The following is an 11,040-nucleotide window of genomic DNA, read 5'->3' as shown; positions in this document are numbered from 1 at the left end:
CCACTTCGGCCCCTGGTTCTACACAGTGACACCGGATGTATGGGTGCACCCACCCCTGCACCCCATCCCCTGCTACACCGCACCCGCCCACCTCCAAACTACCCCAACCGGCTGCCATCCACCGGCAGACCACCCAGGTCCACACCCACAGAGCCAACTGTACCCCGGCAACAGGGATGGGCGCCAGGACCAGGGGCCGGATACCGACGGGGCATCCCCTGAGACCCCCCCGCCACCTCGAGCAGGGTCTGCATGCTTGCAGCCATGGCGCATAGGGAGCGGACCATCGCCGTCTGGGACTGCACCACATCACATTGCGACTGTGCCAGTGACTGGGCCCCCTCCCACTGGGACTGCAGCCCTGTCCTGTACCTCGACTATTGCCTGCACAGACGGCCCCAGGCCTTGGACACGCATATCCATAACCAAAACCGTCGCTCCCAATGCCTCCACTGCGGTCCTGTTGAATTCCTGAGTTGTGGGTGCTGGGGACGGTTGTGGCATGGGTGTGGGGGTGTGTGGGGGGGGGCACGTGAGGCAGGGGAGGGCACGGTCCTCCCACAGGGCCAGCACTGCTCCCCATTGGTGGATGTTTCCTGGAATGACCCGGCCTGGATGGGCCCGGCCGCTGCTTGGGTGTCCCGGTGACTTATTGCCGCCGTGTTCTGCCCGCTGCCCACCAGATGCACCAGGGACGGGGACGGGGGAAGGGGTGGGGTGAGGGGGGAGTCCGAGGTGCTGAGGTATCCCGACACCTCCCCCGCGGCTGTCACCGGCATGGGTCCCAGCACCTCCTCCTCCCTTGGGGTGCCCGATGGCCCCCGTGCTGCTCCATTGGACGGGGGTGTGAGTCGAGCCATCCGCTGAGGCCCCCACGCCACCTGGAGGCCCGTTCTGGTCTCAACCGGGATATGCACGCTTGAGGCCATGGAGCATAGGGAGTGGTCCATCGCCACCTGGGACTGCACCATATCATGCTGCGACTGTGCCACCATCTTCTGGGTTGGTCACATCAGCCAGTGACTGCGCCATCTCCCTCTGAGACTGGGTCATCTCCTTCAGTGCCTGTGCCATGTCAGCCAGCGCCTGGTGCATCTGGTGGGCAGTGGGAAGAACGGGGTGGCACCACACCATCCGGGATACCCAAGCAGCAATCGGGCCCATCCAGACCCGGTCGTCCCAGAAGATGCCCGCCAACGGGCACCCAGGTCACAGGGCAGGAACCACAGCAGGCCACCTCCATTCCTGCTGTACCATCTGGGGAACCACCTAGACAGAGCATTAGGGTCTGTAAAGACAGAAAGTTAGACTCCAGTTAAGTTAGTACGGGTGCAGGGCACAATTCAGTTATAGGGGCTAAGGCACAAATCTGTATATATTCGTTCACTTTAAACACCTGTTACCACTGGTACAACCTGCCTCAGTGCTCTGTCCAATGGGGTGGGCTGGTCTGGGCTGGTCGAGGGTGGGGAGGAATGGGCGGACGTTGGGGAGGGGGCAGAGAATAGGGCAACCCTGGAGGTGGCCTGGGCTCAAACTCCCGACGGTTCCCACCACCGTCACCCCAGAGATTCGATGGGACAGTGTGATGGAATGGCCAGCTCGCATGCAGGGATCACCCAGGTGGACAGTGGAAAGTGCTTCCGTGGGCAGGAGTCAGATATTGCCAAACAATGTGGAGCACCAGAGCTCATCGCAGAGCGGGTTGTCATCATCCTCCATCCCATGGACCAGACCCGCTGTTACTGCCAACCCAGGGCCCGCACCCCGTGGTGCGACAGATATGCATCACGGATGGTTTGCGGGGGGGGGGGGGGGGGGGGGGGGAGTGAGGGGGAGTGGGGGTGAGATGTGGTGTCCCCGTGCCCCCTGGTCAGACCCCCCCCCCCACCCCCACCTCAATCGGTGAACCTGGAGGCGGTCAGGACGTTGCATATGCATTGGCCCTGGTGCACACGTTGTGTGGCCTCCCCTGCCTGCCTGGGCCCCATGTTCCGCTCATCCTCACCCTCCTCCTGGCGCTCCTTCTCCTCCTCCTCCTCCAGCATATTGCCCGTCTGCTGTGCGATGTTGTGGAGGGTGCAGGATGCCGCCACGCTGGGGGCAACCCTCCCAGCATCATACTGGCAGGCCCCTCCAGAGCGGGTCAGGCACCTGAACCCCGTCTGCAGGAGGCTGAAGCATCACTTGATCATGCTTCTGGTTGCTGCATGGGCATTGTTGCATGGTCTCCTGTCGGTTTGTGGCCTCTGGATAGGTGTCATCAGCCACGACAGCAGTGGATAACACCTGTCATCCAGGAGCCAACCCCTAAGCTGGGAGGTGGGGATGAGGTTGGGGGGGAGGGGTGTTTTGAACCTGTCGGGAATCGTCAGGTGTGCCCGGAGGAAGACGTATCGGGTGAAGATGTGCAGACGTGTATGATGCACAGCTGATGGTCACATGGCAGCTGCACGTTCATCGAGTTTGTGTAGAGCGGCCTGTCATCTACTCATGCTCGTAGGCGACATGCATCCCGTCGATCACCCCCTGGATCCGAGGCATCCTGGCAATGGTGGCGGACCCTGCAACCCAGGCAGATGCACATGTACAGCGAGATCTGTGAGATCCCTGACAGATCCCCACTCAGCGCCTGGAAGGACCCCGAGGTGTAAACATTCAGGGTGACCGTCACCTTGACGGCCACCGGGAGCGGGTGTCCTCCCCCAAACCCCCGCGGTGCCAGGTGTGCCATCATCTGGCAGATCAAAGAACAAAGAACAAAGAACAAAGAAATGTACAGCACAGGAACAGGCCCTTCGGCCCTCCAAGCCCGTGCCGACCATACTGCCCGACTAAACTATAATCTTCTACACTTCCTGGGTCCGTATCCTTCTATTCCCATCCTATTCATATATTTGTCAAGATGCCCCTTAAATGTCCCTATCGTCCCTGCCTCCACTACCTCCTCCGGTAGTGAGTTCCAGGCACCCACTACCCTCTGCATAAAAAACTTGCCTCGTACATCTACTCTAAACTTTGCCCCTCTCACCTTAAACCTATGCCCCCTAGTAATTGACCCCTCTACCCTGGGGAAAAGATATGTTGCACTGTCTCCCTGCTCAGCCGGAGTCTCCGGTGGCATGCCCGGTCTGGCAGGTCCTCAAATGACAGGCAGTGCCGGTACACACAAGGCCTCATGCAGCACCTCCTTGCCACCTCCTCCTCCTTGGCCTGCTGGGCTGCTTGCGTTCCATCCTGGGCAGCTGCCACCTGTCCCTCTGCTGCCCACTCCACTACTGCAGCTTCCTCCACCTCCTCGGGCAGCACCCGCTCGTACAGCTGCAGGGAATCCCCCAGGGCTGCGGCGATGAGGGGGAAGGCCACCATTGCTGGTTGAATTCCAATATCCATTGTCTGTAGGGGGTGAAAGGCATGGTGCAAACCCCTGTGCCCAACCAGGTCCAATGGCTACATGGTGGCCTCAGTTAGCACTGCGGGCTCTGCCCACACACCCCTGGTCCCATCATTGGTCGGCACCGTGGGGGCCACTGGCCCTGGTGCCCATCCCTGATGCCAGGGTTACCGTCGGCTAACACTGTCCCCACCAGGGGAATGCACCGCAAATGGTGGGGTGGGGGCACCTATATGGCTGGTGTAACTATGTAGAACCAGGGTGGTGCTCAGTGGGTGCACAGTAAGTTGGCCACGGTAATGACGGTCCATGCCTTGTCACCGCCCCGGTGCCGTGGGGCCACTCTGGCCACTCAGCCTGTTCCCCCTGACAATGCCCCTCCCAGACCCTCGCAGATCATCCCATCCCAGCCAGCCTGACCAGTGTCCGGCCCGGCAGCCTGCAGTCGCTCCTTTCTGTGTCCTACCGCCTCTCTCTCTCACCTTCATAAGCCACCACGCCGCTTGCACGATTTTTAAAAGCACAAGTGAACTGCGTCGGGAACTCGGCCCATCGGAGGAGGAGGAGGAGAATCGCGGAGGCCCCGGAGAATACTGGATCGGGCCCGCTAATGATATGCTATGGAGTTTACTGTACGTGCGTTCTGGTATGCATTGACGCCGCTGTTGAGGTGACGGGGAATAGCGATTTGGCATCAAATCGGCGGATGCCACGATTTTGGCATCAGAACCTATTCTCCAGCCAATCGACGTTGGCAAACAGAGAATCCCCCCCATAGGCTCTCAAACAGAGAATCTTGCCCAATGTGCAGGGGAACGGCGAAAAGGCAGAGGAATGACACTAAGTCGTTTAGAGAGCCAGTACTGGCACAATGGGCCAAGTGGCTTCCTTCCACGCCGTAACAATTCTGTGATTCTGTTAAGGAAAGACTGGCTCCTGATTTCTCCTTCAATTAGCGAATGAGAAGTTAATTATAACAGGAGGTGGTGAGAGAGATCACCAACGCTGGGTGGTAAATGGGAGGGGCGTTTTCTGTAACTCAGTGTGTTACGCTCTTGGCACTGATTCACAAGGTTGAATTGCACTGAAGAGACTTGTCCTTAGAAATGACAGCCCACTTTCAGAAAGTGGATACAATCATCTCTGACTTTGTATGGGCGGGGAAGGTGCCGAGGATGGGGAGGACCCTGCTACAGAGGCTAAGGCAGCAGGGGCAGCGTTGCCAAACTTGCTTCATTATTATTGGGCGGCGAATGTGGACAAGATTCGGCGGTGGTGGGAAGGAGAAGGGGTAGAGTGCGCTAGGATGGAGGAGGAATCTTGTAAGGGGTCTAGTTTGAGGGCTATGGTGACGGCAGCATTGCCAATGGCTCTGAGTAGGTATTCAGGGAGCCCAGTGGTGCAGTCCACGGTGAAGATATGGATCAGTTGAGGAGGCATTTTAGGGTGGAAGGGATGTCAGTGCTAACGCCACTGTGCGAGATACATGGGTTTGAGCCGGGGTGGGTCGGGGGGGGGGGGGGGGGGGGGGGGCGTGGATAGTGTATACAGGAGGTGGAGGGAAGTGGGGCTGGTCAAGGTGAGGGATTTGTATTTGGGGCTGGTCAAGGTGAGGGATTTGTATTTGGAGGAAGGGTTCACCAGTCTGGAGGAGCGACTGCTGCTTCCGGATGTGGAAGGGGAGGGAAGAATTTGGGATATGTATAAGTGGCTGGAGGAGCAGGGAGGCGAGCGGGTGGTGAAGATCACGGAGAAATGGGAAGCGGAGTTGGGAATGGAGATCAATTGGGGAATATGGAGCGAGGCACTGCGAAGGGTAAACGGGACCTCCTCTTGTGCAAGGATGAGCCTGATACAGTTTAAGGTGGTGCACAGGGTGCATATGACTCGGACGAGAATGAGTAGGTTCTTTCAGGGGGTAGCAGATGAGTGTGAGAGGTGTGGGCGGGGGACAGCGAATCATGCGCACATGTTTTGGGGTTGTGAAAAATTGGGAAGATTCTGGGCGGGAGTGTTCACGGTCTTACCCAGGGTAGTGGAGGAGGGAGTGTTGGGTACTCTGATACACAGACGAACCAACACGGTTGCGAATGGTACAACACAGTTTTATTTCAATCAACTATTAACATAGTAAACTCTGGTACTCAGCACATGGTGAATGTCTGAGTGGCTGGCGATAAGGTCTGTGCCCTGAGCCGTCTCCTGCTCGAGTGCCCAGGAAGTGTTGTGTCCCTGTTTTGTACTGTGTATGCTCTTGTCTGTGATTGGCTGTCGTGTTGTGTGTGTTGATTGGTCCGTTGAGCTGTCCATCATTATGTATGTATGTATGTGCTAATGACGAATGTGATATAAAATAGTTACTTTAGAGATATTAGTTACTGTAATGTAAACATAGGCCGGTCTGATTCTGTTAGTTCACAGACAAAGGATTTCAGAACGCATGGCCAAGCAAGGGGCAGGGGTGTCCAGATAAGGAGGAGAAAAGGATGCTGGGTAATAGGAGGCCAGAGGAAGGGATGAGAAGTGAGCCAATCAGGATGTATGGCCAGGTCAGGAGGGGTATAGGATGACCTATGGGAATCGTGTATGTGAAACTTGATGCCATTTGAATGTATTTGCAGAAATCCCTTTGTCTCCTTCATTCATTTTCCATGGGTCTAGGAGACTAGTTCTGTGTCCTGTGCCTGTGTGAAATTAATCAGACTTGCAAGCCAAATAAAATAACTAATGCTGTACCTGCAAATCCATCTCGAATTTTATTGAGGCCAGACTGACGGGTAAAGAAATTTATATTTGTCACTATGATGTTCACCTGAATATCATGACATCCCCCTTTTTTACAAGATTATGTGCCTACGTGGTTATAAATAGAGATGTGTACTGAGTGTAGCTAAATGTGTGTGTGTAATATTTACAGCATGTACATGGGGCTTAACTATATACAAGGGGCGATGTCGGGTGTGACATAATGACGAGGTTGTACCATAAACAAAGAACGGGGAGATGTTGAACGATAAAACAAATTCATGTAACGATAAGAACATAAACATATTAACACAGAGGTTGCATGAGTTCAATGAATAAACAGTCTCATAAGTCCAGTCTAGTAGGTGGGCAATGAATTTGGGTTGACCGTCAGGGTGGCACACCATTCATCATCCGGATTGATCGTGTTAACTCGGTTCCCATCAATGACCGCAACACGGAAGGCGTCTCGGTCATCTGTGTCACCGGTCTGGATGTCATCTGGGCACGATTCGTAATGGGGAGGCTGAATGGTCCGCACGTCCCTGCGAGGTTGTCGGAGTTGTGGAAGATTGACAGGTTGAGCTGCTCGACAGTAAGCAGCGTAGTGGCCCACCTTGCCACAGCGTAGGCATTGTCGGGTTCTTGCGGGACATTGCCGCTTTAAATGTGCAGCTCCACAGTTGCCGCACGTCGTGACGTCATGGCGTTCGTTGCACCACTGCGCATGCGCAGTTCGGTCTTGCGTCGAGCGCGCCTGCGCATCACGTCCCTCAGTGTTGCCGTAGGTTTTGGTGCGCACAAACGCGGGAGGCCTCGAAAAGCGCGTGAAATGGTCGCCCTTGTCCGGGCCGCAGGCTGGGAGGAACTCGATTGCCTGGACCCGTTCGACCTCGTGGGGCACCTGGCTCGCCGATTCAGCCGCGTTGGACCCCCGCCGCGCCGATTCGGTCGCCTGAAATTGGGCATAGCGGCTAGTCGCGTTTTTGTGCAGGACACAGGCTTCGATTGCGGAGGCTAAGGTGAGGCCTTTTATTTTTAAAAGCTGCTGGCGTAGGGTGCCCGAGGCGACCCCAAAAACGATCTGGTCCCGGATCATGGAATCTGAGGTGGTGTCGTAACCGCAGGACTGCGCGAGGATGTGGAGATGGGTAAGGAATGACTGAAAGAGCTCATCCTTACCTTGCAGGCGCTGCGGGAATATATACCTCTCAAAGCTCTCGTTGACCTCGACGTTGAAGTGTTGGTCGAGCTTGAGATGGACCGTCTTGCATTTGGATTTGTCCTCGCGTTCCGCGAACATCAGGGAGTTGTAGACATGGATGGCGTGCTGCCCTACGGTGGTGAGGAGGATGGCGATCTTTCTGGTGTCCGAGGCGCTCTCTTTTTCGTTGGCTTCCAGAAAGAGCTGGAAGCGCTGTTTGAACAGCTTCCAATTGACGCCGAGGTTCCCAGCGACTTGCAGCGGCTGCGGTGTGTTGACGGTGTCCATGGCGGAGGATGGCAGATTTGTGGGTAGGTATCAAATCACTCCTGGTATCATGAAGTGTTGGGTACTCTGATACACAGACGAACCAACACGGTTGCGAATGGTACAACGCAGTTTTATTTCAATCAACTATTAACATAGTAAACTCTGGTACTCAGCACATGGTGAATGTCTGAGTGGCTGGCAATGAGGTCTGTGCCCTGAGCCGTCTCCTGCTCGAGTGCCCAGGAAGTGTTGTGTTCCCTGTTTTGTACTGTGTATGCTCTTGTCTGTGATTGGCTGTCGTGTTATGTGTGTTGATTGGTCCGTTGATCTGTCCATCATTATGTTTATATGTATGTGCTATGATGTTCACCTGAATATCATGACAGAGAGGAGGAAGGCCGATGTCTTGGCCATCGCCTCTCTGATTGCACGGCGACGAATTTTGCTGGAGTGGCAGTCGGCATTGCCACCAGGGGTAGCAGCATGGTTGGGTGACCTGAATGACTTCCTGTGGTTAGAGAAGATAAAGTATGAGTTAAGGGGCTCAGCAGGGGAGTTTGAGAAAAGGTGGGGGATGTTTGTGACTGTGTTTGAGGAGCTGTTCGTCGCAGGGGAGTGGGGGGGGGGGGGGGGGGTGATGGGGAGGGGGGGGTGAAAAAGGAGAAAAATATGTACAAACTGTATAGTTGATTGTTGTGACGAATGTTTCCCAGGATGTTTATTTGCTGTAACCTATTTTGATACAAGTTTGAATAAAATGCGTTTAAAAATAAATAAATAAATAAATGATAGCCCACATATCAGTACAATATGCAGGTGCCGTACAATTGAAGTATGTTGTATGAGAGCTGAAACAAAAGCACTGTCTGATCTCTCTGGTGACCCAAAAAGATCCCATGGAATTATTTGAAGATGAAATAGTGTAGTTTCCTCAGTGTCTAAAACAAATTCTATCCTTCAACTAACGTCAACTAAACGCAGACGATCTGATCATTACTACATTGCTGCTTGTGGGAGCTTGCTGTGCATAATTTGACTGTCGCATTTCCACCTTAGAACAGTGACTTCAAAGACAATGTATAGCACTTCTGATTTTCCGAGGTCAATGGAAGAACGACATAAATGATTTGAATGGAAACAATATTGTGCGCCGAGGAGCATCAGACAGGCCTTTTTCACATTCAATTAACAGGATTAAAAGAACCTTGTTGCTATAGCAACTGGTGACAAAGATGGTTTGTCCTCAAAAGAGAAAAAAAAATGATTGAAGCAGTCACCTAAAAGGCACGCAATGTGAAGAGATGGGTTCTGTAATTATGAATGAATGAGAACTGGAAACCTACAGCAGGAAAATATATGTGTGAGAAGAATGCAATCGTAGAATAGGAGACTGGCAACTACTCTTTCCCTTCCTGTACAATCTGTGCAAGAATATGACTGACAAAACAAATCGTATAAGACTGTACAGAGTAGTTAGCCAAATCGACAGACGTGGAGCTAAATTAAGACGAAGTGCAGCTGATCAAATGTTGGCTGTCAGTTAGCGAGTAGCACTCTTGCCTCTGGGTTAGAAGGTTAGAGGTTCACAGTTCTACTGCAGAGTCCTGAGCATCTTATACTGAGGGAGTGCCGTGCCGTCTGATAGATCAAGGGTTAAACGGAGGAGCTGCCTGCGTTTTCTTTAAAAGATCCTGTGACACTTTTACAAGAAGAGGAGGGAAGTTTTCCTTGCGCCCTGGCATCCATTCATCCCTCAACAAGTACCCGACAGATTATACGCTTGTTTCTGGGATCTTGCTGTATGAGAATTGGCCACGTTTCCAATGTTGCAGAGGTGACGACACCTCAAGGGACCTTCTGAGATGTGGAAGATGCTTGGAATTGTGATATCCTGCAAGGGACTTATGGTGGGGCGGGGGGGGGGGGGGTGGTTGGTAGATACAGGAGCAGGATACTGATATCAGGCAGCACTGCTGCCCCCTAGTGAAAAGTTTGAATTTATTAATTAATAATAATAATAATAATAATCGCTTATTGTCACAAGTAGGCTTCAATGAAGTTACTGGAAAAGCCCCTAGTCGCCACATTCCGGTGCCTGTTCGGGGAGGCCGGTACAGGAATTGAACCCACGCTGCTGTCATTGTTCTGCGTTAGAAGCCAGCTGTTTAGCCCACTGTGCTAACCTCAATTAGTAATATTTCCCTCCGCAGAATTGAGGGGTCCTCATCAATGATCCTTCTAATTTATTTTGTGGAGCGCACCAGCGGTTTATTTAAGTGTGCAGCCTCTTTAAACTTTTATGCATGGCAGCGCACTTAGTTATTAAAGGGACTGACTACCGCCTGGCCTGCGCCAAGGGCTTTCGTTTGCTACACAAGCGCACGGCTGAGAGGGAATGTTGATCATCATTCCCAAGCAGGCATCACAACATGTGAACTTACTTTTTTCCAGGTAGAGGCCGAGGACTCCCCTCCCAGAGTTCCACTGCATGCATGGAACTTGGCAAGGTGACAGGCTTCACATGCTCCCTTCTAGGTTTCTTTTGTATTTAAAGGGCTTGGCCATCTCAGCTATTAGTGGTGTGCCTGGGTGGCATCGATACAGCAATCAAGGGACCCAGTATGGTGCCATAAACTGGGGGCATCCCATGATAGAAAGAGAGGACCCAGAAAGGGATGCCCAGAGATGGAAGACTTGGAGAGAGAGACCTTCAGGGAAGGAACCACTGGAAGAAGACCACCAGGAGGAGGAACCCACCAGGAGGAGACCACCAGTGGGAACCACCAGAGAGATAACCATTGGGGAAAAAGCAAAGGCCCAGGGCCCAGGCAGCAAAGGAAAAATACTGTGTGTCGGCCCCCATCTAGTGAGAACTTGGAGTAGCCCTGGAGAGCTTAAAAAGCAGCAGAGGATCAGTGTTGTCTGCCTCTGGGGCAAAGGTAAACATTTGGAACAGTGGTAATCTGCTCAGCAAGGCTAAGGAGCTGGAGTTGTGTACGTGAATTGGTGCTGGAGTGCAGCCTCAATAAGCCAGTGGAACTCAGTCTCAAGAAAAGAGATTTAAATATCATGAGATGAACAACTATTGAGGTCTGCGTCGGAACGGCCTTTGAGGGATTTCAGAGGCTAGATCATCGAAAGTGAAAACTTGAAAACCCTCATGAGGGAGGCAGAATTAACAAGATGTTGCAACTCACAGTGGACACTGACATCTGGGTGGGGTGTTGAGAAATCCATGGGAGCTATCTTGGCTGCATCAGCCATTTGTTGTGGAGTTTTGCATGTTCAACCATATTTTCCTGGTAATACATATTTCTCACATGTTAGGGCAGCACGGTGGCACAGTGGTTAGCACTGTTGGTTCACAGCACCTGGATCCCAGGTTCGATTGCCGGCTTGGGTCGCTGTCTGTGTGGAGTCTGCATGT

Source organism: Scyliorhinus torazame, chromosome 12 (assembly GCF_047496885.1).
Source record: "Scyliorhinus torazame isolate Kashiwa2021f chromosome 12, sScyTor2.1, whole genome shotgun sequence".
Lineage (NCBI taxonomy): Eukaryota > Metazoa > Chordata > Chondrichthyes > Carcharhiniformes > Scyliorhinidae > Scyliorhinus > Scyliorhinus torazame.
Note: the sequence above shows the minus strand (reverse complement) of the source record.